A 14,344-nucleotide genomic window follows, 5' to 3' on the forward strand; every position below is an offset into this window, starting at 1 on the left:
TTCACCAGAAGTCTGCTTCTCCCTCTGACCTTCTTCCCTCTCATGTTCTCGCTCTCTCTCTCTCAAATAAATAAATAAAATCTTTAAAAAAATAAAAAAGAATTACTTGGCTTAAGTAACAATGTCTCTTATTAGAAATATTGATGGGGTCTCTTTTTGTTTTGTTTACTCTAGACACATTCATATTATAGATATTTTGAAAGTAAAATAGTTTACTATATGAAAATTTTAGCAATAATAAACTTAAGATATCATAGAAAATAATCTACTTATATATTCTTTCAAATAATTCCTGGAATAAATCATAATAATCAGTGAATTATACATCTGAAGATGGTATCTACTTTGGATAAGCAAACATCCCATAATTTTAAATACTTTAATATTTCATACCATCCTTCTCACAGAAACTATTAAAGTAGCCATTTTCCATCTGTGTATGGTGACCAGGTCATCCAGATAGTATTGATGTTTGCTCAAAAGGTGTCTTTGAACATCTGTTGTATTGTACATTAAAGTTTTATTTTTTAATCAAAATTGGGGTTTTTTTTGCCTTTGTTATACCATGGATAATCTAAAAAAATCTATACTACAAAACAGAAAAGCTACTGATTTTTCCTGATGAGGGTCGGAGAGAGCAAATCATGAGTACAAAAATTTAAAAAAAGGAATCTAAATAGTCATCTGTGAGTTTCATAAAACTGAAAATATGAATCCAAGATCAACTGTCTGTCTTTTAAATGTTTGAATTCAGCATTCAGGTTGAGCCACTGATATGCTGGTAAAATGGCTTTCTGGAAAGGAAAATAAACATCATCACCACCACCACAACAAAAAAACAAGCCCGTATTTGTTGTATTTGCCAATTTCCATGGTATAAATACTCTCACCATGGTGATTTGAAGTTAATGGTGATTCAACAGTTTTTCACAAAATTCCTGATCTTTAACAATTAGCCATTGTGAATCAGTAAGGGCTAACTCCAGAACACCACTCATTCATGATAGAAATAACATATGCTTCTTCTCATAAAGGCTGCTGTAAAGTCCAATTGGTTCTACATAAACAGATGTTTCAGTTTACCTTTCCTCTTGAATAGCCATTTTTAATTGCTATAGAATCTGCTACCCAGGTAGTATAGACATTTGAGTTATGTGGTTAGTTGCCCAGTTGCTCCTCTTCTCCATCCTCCAATAAATGTTTATTACTTATTAATGGGATGTGGTGCTAGAATGCTTGGAGGGAGGTTGAATTTGAAGAGTATAAAAAAATGCTGCAAAATAAAAGCACCATTTGACCTATATAATTTGTATTTCATCTGATTTTTTAACTTGTACTAAAATTTGACATCGCTAACCCCATGATGTATTCATAATACATAAGGCCAATAAAATATCTTACTATTCTGTAATTCAAACCAGTCACTTCCTTTATAACATCAAGGTTATGTTACTATGGACAGTCCAATAAAAAAATTTCATAAGGAAGAGGATGTTATGAATACTGAGCTTCAGTTATAGGTTATAAGAATTTTATGAAGACCCTGATTCCTTTTATTTTTTGAGGGACTAGTCCTCAGTGGTCCAAAAGCTTATCTGAGACTTTTTTTTTTTTAAATAAAATTGAATATATTAGTTGCCAAATGTATTATTTCAAAATTCAATGGCTCATAATAGTAATAAACATTTATTAGCTCACACAGTTTCTGTGGGTCACAAATTTAGGAGAGGTTTAGTAGGGTAATTCTGGCTTTGGGTCTCTCATGAAGTTGCAGTCAAGATGTCTACCAAGGTTGCAGTCATAGAAGGTCTGACTGGGATTTTAGGATCTTCTTCCAGTATGATTTGTTTGTGGCTGACTAGATGGTACTGGCAATTGGAGAAATCATAGTCCCTTGCCACATGGACCTCTTCAAAGGACTACTTGACTAGTCTCACAACATGTCAGATTTCCTTTAGAGCAAGCGGTCCTAGAGGGAGCAAGGTAGAAGTAGTAGTGTTTTGTATGACCTTCACTCAGAATCCAAACATTGCAATTTCCACAACACCCTAGTGGTCACACAGATCAGTCCCGTGAGAGGAGACCACACTAGAGGATGAGGATGAGAAGGTGAGAATTCTTGGGGGCTCTTGGACCACATGGAGGATTTGCTTTCCTTTAAACAAGGTTTTCTTTCTTTTTCTTTCTTTTTTTTTTTTTTAAAGATTTTATTTATTTATTTGACAGAGAGAAAGATCACAAGTAGGCAGAGAGGCAGGCAGAGAGAGAGGGGCAAGCAGGCTCCCTGCTGAGCAGAGAGCCCAATGCAGGGCTCGATCCCAGGACCCTGAGATCATGACCTGAGTGAAAGCAGAGGCTTAACCCACTGAGCCACCCAGGCGCCCCTAAACAAGGTTTTCAAAAATGTATTCTGATGATCAGGATTTTTGGTCAACTGAGCCAACAGAGTGATAGGCCAAAAGAATTCAATGACTCTTAAGTGGCACTATCCAATGTATGCAGTATGAAATATAAAAATTATTATGAAGTCCTTTTTTTCTCTTTTGCTTTGATAATTCTTTCTTTAAAAAATAAATGAACGTGGTCAATGATTAACTCAAAGGGCAGGGGTTCTCTTTCATTTGTGCAAGAGTAAAGCAGAACAGCACAATCCCCAAAGCTGAACAATATATTAAAAACACGTTCTTCACTTGCTAGCTGGGTGGTCTTGAACAATTAAATAGCTCTCTGCCTTAGTTTTCTTATTTGAAAAATCCTATGATAGAACCAGTTTACAAGATGATTTTTAGGATTGGACTCTTTAGCATACATAGAGTGTTTAGAAGAATGCCTTCATATAATAAATGTATAAATTTTGGCTATTTTTTTCCTCAACAAGTTGCTAGTGTTAGACTCTGTAACAAATATCTACCATTTTTTGGAAGAGGTGGACATACTGTATGTCACAGATTTTCCTATCTTAATTCCTCATGGCAAAGCTGCAACATAGGTTGTCATTTTCATCTTACACATGAAGAAACTGAGATGAATCATGGTAGGGTGCTAACTTAAATGAGACAGTAGAAAGAAGGATTGGGCCCCAGATTTATTTGGTTGTTCTGATTCTGAGGGTATTTCTGGGGTTTAGCACAAAAGATATTTAGAGATTTTTGCCAACAGTTGTATACATTAAAACTTCAATTTTATCAACTGCCCCATCTTATGGGTAAGATAGAATTACTTGGATATACCAAATTTTTGGTTTGACCTCAATATTCTCTATCTACTCTCTGTCCAAAATCTGCTTTTCCAATGAAGGTTGAGTCTAGTATTTCCAAATAATCAAATGTCGCCTTCACTGATATTTTCCTCTTAACCTTGATGCTGTGCATTGATAATAATGTGATTACACACTCTAACATATTTAAAAGCATAACAACACAGATATTAAGAACAATGTATGCCATTTATATTCATTTTTAATGTCTGAGTGCTGACTTTGAAATATTGGTTAACATTGTAGATATAATATGGAGTGAAAATTTTTTTGTCCTCTTTATAAAATCAATCCATTATATTAAGTATAAATTATATTTAATGTCACAAGATTGTGAAAAATTCTAAGAGAAGAGAGCACACGTAGGGGGAGAAACAGAGGGAGAGGGAGAAGCAGGCTCCTGGGATCCCAGGACCGTGGGATCATGAGCTGAGCTGAAGGCAGAAGCTTAACTGACTGCACTGCCTCCTACAAAGAACATTTTTGAATAAGTACATGTTTACCAAAATTAACAATTTGAGGCAGAATAATATGGATGAGATTATAATATAATTTTATAATTTATGTGTGTAAGCTATATATCTATTAAACATTAATAACATAATATTAAATGAAAAAAATTGAGCAGCCATTGATTTTTTTGATTATTTAAATTTTATTAAGCCACAAGTCTTGTCAATAAAAAAATCCTCAAATTCCACTTCTTGTAAAGATGAATTAAAGACCATTTAAATATTACATAAAGAAGAAAAATTCCAAAGTCATGTATGGCAGTACCTATAATATAACATCTTCAATTCAGACAGAATGATGTGTATAAAAGTATAAAGAAAGTGAAATATGAGAGAAAAAGATGCCCCCCCCAACATACTAGTTTTTATGAAACAATTAAAAACCTGACTTTACAGGAAGATTTAAGAGGAAATTTTTTTTAGAGAACTAAAACTTAATTTTAAAGTCCTAACAAGATCTTATTGAAATAATTGCTACTAACTGCCAACTCTTCAAAAGTTAAAATTGAAGGGTTTTTCAGATTTTCTAGGCTGATTTTGTTCATTTATTCTGCTAGTGTAGCTCTGTGACAGCCAGTGGGCTACATTTGATATTAAAGTTTCTTGTAAGATAACAAAAAGCATATTATTTTGAAATGGAGTAGTTAGAACGATGTACATTGAACATTTCTTTGAGAGTTCAGTCTCATCTCTGTGCAATGACAGGGAAGCTTGATCTCTTATATGGGAGAATAGGCTGGCAATTCAAGAGTATACTTGCAATTATAACAAGAGTCTCTATTGAGAAGACCACCAAAATGCATATTTAAAGATCAGAAATAAGGGATAAATTATAAAATCACCAGAAATGGGATGGACCTTATTTATAGATGTACTTTGTTCTGCAGCCAGGATCTAGTTATTTGGTGTGCTTCCTAAAATTTGTAACACAAATTGTAGGGATTTCAACACTTCCCTGAACAGATCATTTCATGTGCCAGTACATACATTTTTTCCCCCTGATATTCAAGAATAAATCCTCTTTTAAAAAATTTTATCCAAGCAATAATAAGTACTATTCAGGATTTAATGAGCCTGGTTTTCTCCCCTGTGGGGTGGAAAAGCTTGCCTGAATAAATGCTCTCTGGAACTGCCAGGATTTATGCAGGGGAGGGAGTGGGGAGAGGAAGGAGCACAGCTTCTTTCCTGTGTTCAAGCACCACAGGATTCCGCCTAGCCCCAGGACGTAACTGTGCTCTCTCCCTGGAGGGGCAGTGGGAGTTGGGCAAGGAGGAAAAAAAAAAAAACCAAACACAGGAGAGAAAAGGAGAATGCACTATTTTCAGCAAACAGAGCACCAATCTGATAATAAGACAGGAATCTAGAAAAAAATTTGATGAACAAATTCTACATATATACAGTATTTTAAATAAATAAGAAAGAATGGAATATGAAAGGAATATGCATTCAAGATTCAGCCAATTTAAATTCAACTTTGCTGCTTAGTCACTAAATGATCATGAATAAATTGCCTAATTTTTAAGCCTTAATTTTCTTATCTGTAAAAATTCCAATAACCCTTTCAGAAGATTGTTTTAATGGTGAATTAAAAAAAAAAAAAAGTACTTCCCAGTGATTGTTTTCTTCCCTTCAGTCTTCCTTCCCACTTATTCCTTTAGTGAAATATAAAATTTTAAAATACCACATGTTAAAAGCATGTTCTGAATATTCTTTTTCATCTTTCTTATTCACTCAGTTTCATATTTATTTAATGTGCTTGTCCTGGGGAGGGTTGTTAAAATAACACTTTGCATCCAGAACACAGACATACAAACAAGTAAATGCAGTTTGCTCCCACTCTCGAGGATACAGATATAGACATGGTTCTAGAAAAACACATATGAGGAAGTCAGGGTTACTGTGATAGTATGAGTCTGCCTCAACAAAGGCAAAGAAATGTCAGACTTTAAGTCAAATACTTCTTGAGTATCTCACTGTACTGAAGGAAAATCCTATCTCAGTTGCTCTTAGGTAGACTGTGCCTTCATTAGACTTTACATAAGACTTCAGTAGGTTCCTTTGTTACCTGAGAAATATGAGATAGGTGTTATCTGTCATTATCTACAGCCACATAATTTAACAATTTGAGATTTGTGGTGGTAGGCTGAATAATGGCCCCCAAAAGATACCCACCTCCTAATCCCTGGAATCCGTGAGTGTTACCTTATATAGCGGGGGGGGGGGGGGGGAGTACGGTGTGATTAATTTAGAGATTTTGAAATGGGGAGATTATCTTAAATTATCCAGGTGGGCTCTAAATATAATCAAAAGAGGTCTTTATCAGAGGATGGTAAAATGGTCAAAGGAAGAAGCAGATGTAATGATGGAAGCAAGAATTTGAAGTGATTTTGAGAAGGGTTCATGAGTCCAGGAAAGCAGGTTGCTTCCAGAAGGTAGGAAAGGCAAGGAAATGGATTCTTTCCTAGAGCCTCTAGAAAGAACCAGCTTTGCTAACATATTGGCTTTAACCCAGTGAAACGGATTTCATATTTCCAGCCTCCGGAATTCTAAGAAAATAAATTTGTATAATTTTAAGCTACTGTGTTTGTGGTACATTGTTATTGTAGTGGTAATAAATTAGTACATGTTTCATGCCAAGATTGGATCTCAGGATATTTTGTCAAGGTTGGGGATATAGTTTGGGACCCTGGTTTACCCTGTTCCAGAGAGTAGATCTCAACCGTTGGGTCACCAACCCATATTGTTTTCTGAGTTTAGGTAAAAAATTTTTTTCTCTGTGACTACTACAAAGAGTGGTCAGCTCTTCCCAGCATAATTCTCTGCTGAGCCTTTAGGGAAAAGATTATTAACTGGTGAGTTTGTGGGTTACAGTTAGCTTATAGGTTTTGTTTTAATTAGTGTATATTTGAATTTTTGTTTAAAACTCAAGAGATTTCCTGTTAAATAAATGCACATTTCTGCCTTCTTTTGAAAAGGTGGCAAGTATGACAAATATGATATTCCCATGATGAAACCATTATGTAGAGTTGTCTCCTTTAGTCAATGTGTGTGCTTGCCAGTTAGAAGTCTACAGTGATACTCCCTCACTCATTTAGTTACTTGCCTGGCTAACGTAGGTGTTTGAGTTTGTGATCAGTTCTTAATGCCATTAAATTCAAAAAAGAGAGTATCTTTTTCACCAGCTGCTTGCGACTTTGCAATCCAATCTTTGCTCAAGAGGGAAAGTAGAAAGGGTCTGGAGTGTTTATAACAGGGTAGGAAATAAAAACATTATGAACAAAATCAATCATAAAAATAAATAATTTTTCCATAAAAGTTTCAAAGAGGCAATGAATGAATTTGAGCTTGGTCCTAAAGGATGAAGACACAAGTGTTAGTGTGACAGGGTGGTGAATTATCATTGACTGTGGCTTTCTTACTGACACAAACCCTGAGATGTCTTAGGAGTAAGAATACCTAGAGCTGAAGAACTGAAGACAGGCAGAAGGTGCTGGGAGGGGCTGGAAAAGGGTATCATTCTGGGGAAGACAGAAAACTCAGCTCATGTGGTAGAAAGCTAGAGGCAGTAGTCCAAGGAGGAGTTGGAGAACAGGCTGAAGGAAAGACTTTGAGTTTGTTTTTTGGTTTTGGGTTTTTGTTGTTGTTGTTATTGTTATTATTGTTGTTGTTTTCCTTTCTACCCCGTTAACTGGATCATTGGTGATTATTGCCTGTCTCATCAGTGATGTGAGACAGAATCTGTTAAGGTAGATTGAGTTGGAGTTAGATTTAGTTTGGGTTTAATGGAGGATATATGTTTGGTTTAGTTACTTCTCTGTACAGTTATTTGTAGCTGTCCTGATAAAGAGAATGGTTACACTTAAAAGCCCAGAACTGTTTGTAGGTTGTCTGTATTAGGATACAGAATATCTTATCTTATTCATAAATGTGTATTATCCCAGCATCCTGGCCTGGTAGGAAGGACCACAAGGTTTAAGAAATTGTAGAAAACAGTAATAATCCTTATTGACCTAAGTGGTTCTGTTTGTATCTCTATGTCCAACCTGCTTTGAATTAGGATAGTTTTTTAAAGTCATTAAAAAACAGGAAAAAAAAAGAAAGAAAGAAAAGAAAACCATGAATTAGCATTTATACCCAGAGCTTCTTCTAGCCTATGTGGTGAATTAGAAAACAGAGTCCATTCCTTTGCAGAGACTAGCCCTGAGCTAGATTGCAAGGTTGGTGAGCATAGGGGAGATTGGATTTTCACCTCACATGTTGCTCAGTCACTAAATCCTATTGTCTGGTGTAAAGCATGCCAACTGTATGCAGTGACCCTGTAGTACACGGCAGAAAGAGTCAAGGGTGGGGGAAAGAAGTACAAGTGATGGAAACCTTAAATGTGTAGGAATAGAGGGTTTTTTGTTTTTTGGGGTTTTTTTTAGTTTAAAATAAAAATATTAGTCATTTTCGTGAGAGTTCTTTAAAACCGTGGCATTTTACTCTTACTGCTTATCAGTATCACCCAGGAAACGGGTATAAAAAAAAAAAAAACCCAAAAAACCCTGCTTGGGTTTCAACCCTGGAATTTTGATTTAAATTGGTTGTGGGTGGTTCTCCCAGGTGATACTACTCCGTGGCCTGAATATCTTAAAGTATAGCAGTGGTATCGTACTCCTGTATAAATTTGAGAAAAAAATTCCTCAAACAAGATTCCCTACTACATGTGGTATGGCATGCTCTGTTTCACGGCTATTCTTGTCATAGGAAAATTTTTGTAAATGTTTAATAAGTTAATGGTTTTATTATTTACTAAATGCAAAAAAAGGATAACAGGCATGATTAGGGTTGGAGTTTCATCAGTGGTATAGATTCTAAACTTCTGATCCACCAGTAGATAAATATGCTTTGGATAATATTAAGAGTAGAATAAATTTGTTTATACTCTAATTTTGGACTATGTTTTCCCATCATCTGCTTTTCCAGCTAGCCTTACATAATAAGGGTTGATCATACATTTTCAAATTCGGGGGTTTGAGGTTTTTTTTTGTTTTTTTTTACATGATGGGAGATAGGAGTACACAGATTTCATAGAAATTCCCAATATGTCTGTGAAATTTTTGTAAACTCTTGATTAAGAAATGGCCACTCATCTAGATTTGTGGAGGCCCAGAGAGAACAATTATTATGGTTCAGTTGTTAAAGTGGGAAAAAAATTTAAAGCAGAAGTTTTGTGAATTCGATTCAAAGAAATTATTCTTTGAAATTATTCTTTACTCTATCTATCTAGTAGATAGAGTAAAATAAAGTGAAACAACATTTCATGAAGAAATGCAGAGCTTCTTGCTGATTTACAGGTTGTCAGAAAAGCACATCCTCATTGAGGAGGCCCTATTTTGCTTGCAGTGGATTAAAACATTTGTCCCATAGTACCATAAAATTATAAATATATTACAGAATTAAGCACAAGTGTAGCAACAGATCATGGTCTAAATGACTGCCATGTATAAAGTTATTTGAAAATAAATATTGCAATAATTATTATCTCTGGCCACCATTTCCCCTTTGGTGTCATTTGGTGTCCCCTTTGGTGTCAGCATCTAAAACAAATAAAGCCATTCAAATTATTCTTAGGAAGGTGTTCCATTTCTTGTGAGGTTTATTTTAGGATATCTGTCTACATGAACATGCCTATTCTCTGCTCCAAATCAAACTAGAAAAATATTTTTTTTTTAAGTATGAAAACAAACGCTTCAAGTTCCTTCTGTGTTTGTAGTGCAGTTCAGATTTCTATTTGGAGAGAGCAGTAATTGTCCAGAAATGCTAAGGGAGAGTTAAGTGGAATGTGGAAATGATTTTCAATATCCTTTCTAGATCAGTACCCAGTTTTAATATAGAACAGGTGTGTGTGATTTTACATGTAAGTTAGAAAATAGATATGGTCATTAGCGTATTCAGGCAAAGACAAAAATCTGGCTAAAGCATTAAGAAGGAAAGAAAATTGGAAAATTTTGAAAATATATTTGAATTTCTCCTTTTTTGTCTTTTTAAAAATGACAATGGTATGGAAATTTTTATGCTTAAGTAGAACACAGAATTTTTGTTGTTTTCCCTTCACCATTCTCTTCAGATTTTATAGAGGAATACAATAAGGTAAAGTTCTTGCAAGAAAGAAACCCATAGTAGGCAATATATTATCTTTAATTATTGCACATTTAGACATACACATAGAGCTGTTATCTTACTGTTCTGTTTTTGTTTTGTTTTGCTTTTCACTTAGATTGAGTCCAGTTCCCTAAGCTAAATGTTGAGCCAGACACTGTAGTGATAATAACTGAGGAACAAAATGAAAGCATGGATACATATCCAACGGCTCAGAGCTGAGGGATGATAAACAGCAACAAGATCCAACACAGAATTGGTTAAGGAAAAGCTTACACTTCCATTTGCAGTGTCTGAGTCCACATTTCAGACTCAGATTTTCAAACATTTGAACATTGGAACATTGGAACATTCACTTGGGCCTCTTTGTACATTAGCTAGACTTGACTTTTCTGAGCAGCATTCACCAGATGTGATAGGAAGTCTACAAAGGTAAATTTTCTAGCATTAAAAGAACCAATGTTCTCTGTCGATATGATGGTTTTAAGTGTGTGTGGTGGCATTCATACAAGGAAATTTCATATCATGTGAGACCAGAGGCCATCACAGAGTTCAGGCTGCAGTACTGTTGTGGTGAGTTTCCGTCAGCTGTTTCATTATTGAAGATACTGAGTATGTCCATACAGGATATTTAAGAAAGTTTAAAATAACTAGAAGACCTGACATTTACCTTGGAAGATAATTGCATTTAATGGAGGAGATAAAACGTTATTTGCCATATACTTTTGTTCATATTCAGCTTCCAGGGCCCTTTCTTCCAATCTCCATGAGTCAGGCAGTTACCCAAACTTCAATATCCCAATTCAGATGCCACCTTCTTACATGATGATTTCACCGTTCCTTCAGTGAAGAATCCAGTTAGAATCCATGTCTCCTTTCTCTACCCCCTTCAATGTGATGAACACTAATTGCACTGTCTTCTTTCTGCTTTGTATATCTGATTACATACTAGGAGCTCCCTGAGGACAGAAAACGTATTATATAGAATTGCTGAACATTCTAAATGCTTAAAGGTTAGTGATGATGCTGAAGGGAAAAAATAAAAACTTAGAATTAATCCTAATTTTGCTTCTTGCATATCCCATGGAAATGGAATAAGAACCAAGAGTAACAAAATAGGGATTTTTATCTTTGTTCACTTTAGAAGTTTTCTTGAGGACCTCAAGCTTTTTCACTTTCTCTAAGAATGACCCTTGGGGCACCCGGCTGGCTCAGTGGTTAAGCCTCTGCCTTCAGCTCAGGTCTTGATCTCAGGGTCCTGGGATGGAGCCCTGCATCAGGCTCTCTGCTCAGCGGGGATCCTGCTTCCCCCTCTATCTCTGTCTGCCTCTCTGCCTACTTGTGATCTTTGTCTGTCAAATAAATAAATAAAATCTTAAAAAAAAAAAAAAAAAAAGAATGACCCCCATACACACACTCAGATTGCTTTCCTGGGGCTGGGTGACATGATTTTATATCCTATTTCTGGGCTTTCTTAAACTAGAGAATAGAAGCTGATATCAAGCATCTTCTCATTCTGATACCACGCTCAAAACCAGATAGCAGCTGGGGAATGAATCACTGCTCAAAGCTCAAAGATGTGAGGAGTGCAAAGCAATTGCAAAAAACATTCTGGATTTTCCAACAACTGTTCTGGCCACTCTACTTTATCTTGGGCTGCAAAAGTAAGTGACACTTTCTGTCACCTCTCAGATCTTCATAATTGTTCCTTGGCAAGTTCTAGTGGTAGTTGAGTGTTACATCTGTGTAAACATGAGCATTATCTGTGCTTTAAAAATGAACCATAAACGTATGTTAATATCGCCAAGGAGTGACCATGCGTGTTTTCAAAGAGAGGTAGCAGAAACACACACACACACACACACACACACACACATTTTTAAAGAACCAAAGGAGGTAAAGGGTACTCTTAGGGCTATACAGGTTATAACAGGAAAAAATGGAAATGGTGAAGGACTGAACTTACTAGGTAATTGGATGTGAGTGATGAATTTGAGCTTCATGGAGGGAGGAAGTCTTAAGCACTGTTTTGAAGACAAAATTAAGTAAGGTAAATGTGATTTATATACCATCCTGAGAGCAATCCACTGATAAAGGTGTAAATTTTAATTAAATGTCTGTGATCTGCTATCACATTCAATACTGTCGTTGTAAGGGAGGAAGAATTTTCCTTTTACCTTTCTAGGTTCTTTGGGGTCTAATAATTAAGATAGAACAGATTAACAGGGGAAAAAACAAATTTAATTTCATATAAATGGGAGCCCTATAAAAATATGAGATCCAAGGGTAAGTCGGGGCTTATATTCCATTCTGAGCTAAGTAACAGGATAGGGGTCTGGTGCTTCAAAATGAAGGAAGACAGTTCATGGGAACTTGGAAAGAGCCGATATTTTATTAATAAATGTTTGTCATGCTATGCAAAGACAATGGGACGCAGAGAGGAATTTGAACAAGTTGGCCCTTCCAAGCTCACTATAGCTTACCATAACCAGAACATGTTTTTTGTAGTTATGTCTGGTGATAGCTCTCTTCCCAGACTAAGCTCTCTGTCTAAATTCTTACAGGCAGTTAAGTGGTAAGTCTCTTCCTGAGTCTGTGGGCCTTAATTGTCTTTAGCTCAATACAATCTGCATGCCAAAGTGGCATATACAGGGTTGCTTCCTTTCACCTTGAACTTGCTAAAGGCTATGGTCGAAATTAGCGCTTGCACAAAACTTCTGGTATTACTATAGTTTGGGGAATCAGGAAGCCCTAAAATGTAAATCTTGACTTTGTCGAGTATAAGGAGGAAAGACATGGATAATCGCAAGAAGAATCCCACCTTTCAGTGCTTATCACAATTTGTTTTTCTGTCCCAAACTGTGAGACTATGCAGAGAGCATCTTTCTTTGCAAATGTTCTCAGAGAAAATTGCTGTAGAAGCCAAACTTTGACATACCCTGCTAAATGGGCTTAGCAGGGCTCTTAGCAGGCAGGTTTAATTTCTGTATGTTGCCAGGGAGGATCCAGAAGCCATTTCCTCCTGTGACCAAAGGGATTTCTGGATTTCTTGACTCAGAATTGAAAAGGTTTAAAATTGTGCAGAGGCTCTGGTGAGGCAGGATACTTTTCTTGTCATTGAACTGTCTTCTGTATCATTAAATTAGCATTGCTTTGGAGTTTGAAAAGCAAAGGCCAATTGCCAAATAAAACAAACTTTACATGTTCTGATGTTAATGGTTGACTGGAAAATGTCTTTATCTTTTTCAGTGACTGGTCATTTTTTCTTTCACCATATGGAAATATAATTCAGCTGGATTTCCCATTAGGAGTTATGAATTTCAAGTGTAAGAAAATAACTATACCTATATAGTAAACTATGCTTCACTGACCAAAAAAAATATATATATATATATATATATATATATATATATATATTTTACAAATGAGAAAATTGGGAGAGAAAAAAATATATATATATTTATATATATATATTTTATATTGTAAAATATATATATATATATATTTTACAAATGAGAAAATTGGGAGAGAAAAAAAGCCTCAAGTTGTATAAAAAAAAAGTTGAGTATTAAGGGGGTGGTCAACATTAGGTGTAACAAATTTTCTCAGAAATAAATGATCCAAATGATTTGTTTTTTTGTTTTTTGGTTTTTTTGTTTTGTTTTGTTTTGTTTTTCCATTAAATATGACAAGTAATGTTTGAACAGTTGCTAGGAAAACTTCTTTATTAAAGGCACTTTGGAACAATATGTTGAAACTTTCTCACCCTTTTCTCAGCCAAGATCAAAGTCACCATCTGTTTCTTCTGGTTAAGGTTTTTGGGGTTGTTTTTGTTTTTTTGTTCTTTCTTTTTTTTTTTTTTTTAACATTTTATTTATTTACTTGATAGACAGAGATTACAAGCAGGCAGAGAGACAGGCAGAAAGATTGGAGGAAGCAGGCTCCCTGCTGAGCAGAGAGCCCAATGTGGGGATCGATTCCAGGACCCTGAGATCATGACCTGAGCTGAAGGGAGATGAAGGGAGAGGCTTAACCCACTGAGCCACCCAGGCACCCCAATTGTTTTTGTTTTTACTCTTTCTTTTTGGTTGATTGGTTGTTCTGTTTTTTGTTTTGTTTTGTTTTGTTTTTTTTTAAAGTATAGTTTGGTGAAAGATCCTCTTCATGCTTTAACCTGCCCTCAGACCAGTTCACAATTCACCCTCTTTGCCAGAGCAGCCCCTAACTGTAGATCTGAGCAGGCCATTCTTTTTGTCTAATTTTATTTTATTTTTTCTTTTGAGTCACATACAAAATCTTACCTCATTGAATTGATGTCAAATTTGCCACTTCAAATTCTGCCATTTTCTGTCTCACACATTTTGTTCGATCACAATGGTTACTTATTTAACAAATAGTTATAGAGCACTTACTAAGTGTATCATCCCATTCTAGG

Source organism: Mustela lutreola, chromosome 3, assembly GCF_030435805.1.
Source record: "Mustela lutreola isolate mMusLut2 chromosome 3, mMusLut2.pri, whole genome shotgun sequence".
Classification (NCBI taxonomy): domain Eukaryota; kingdom Metazoa; phylum Chordata; class Mammalia; order Carnivora; family Mustelidae; genus Mustela; species Mustela lutreola.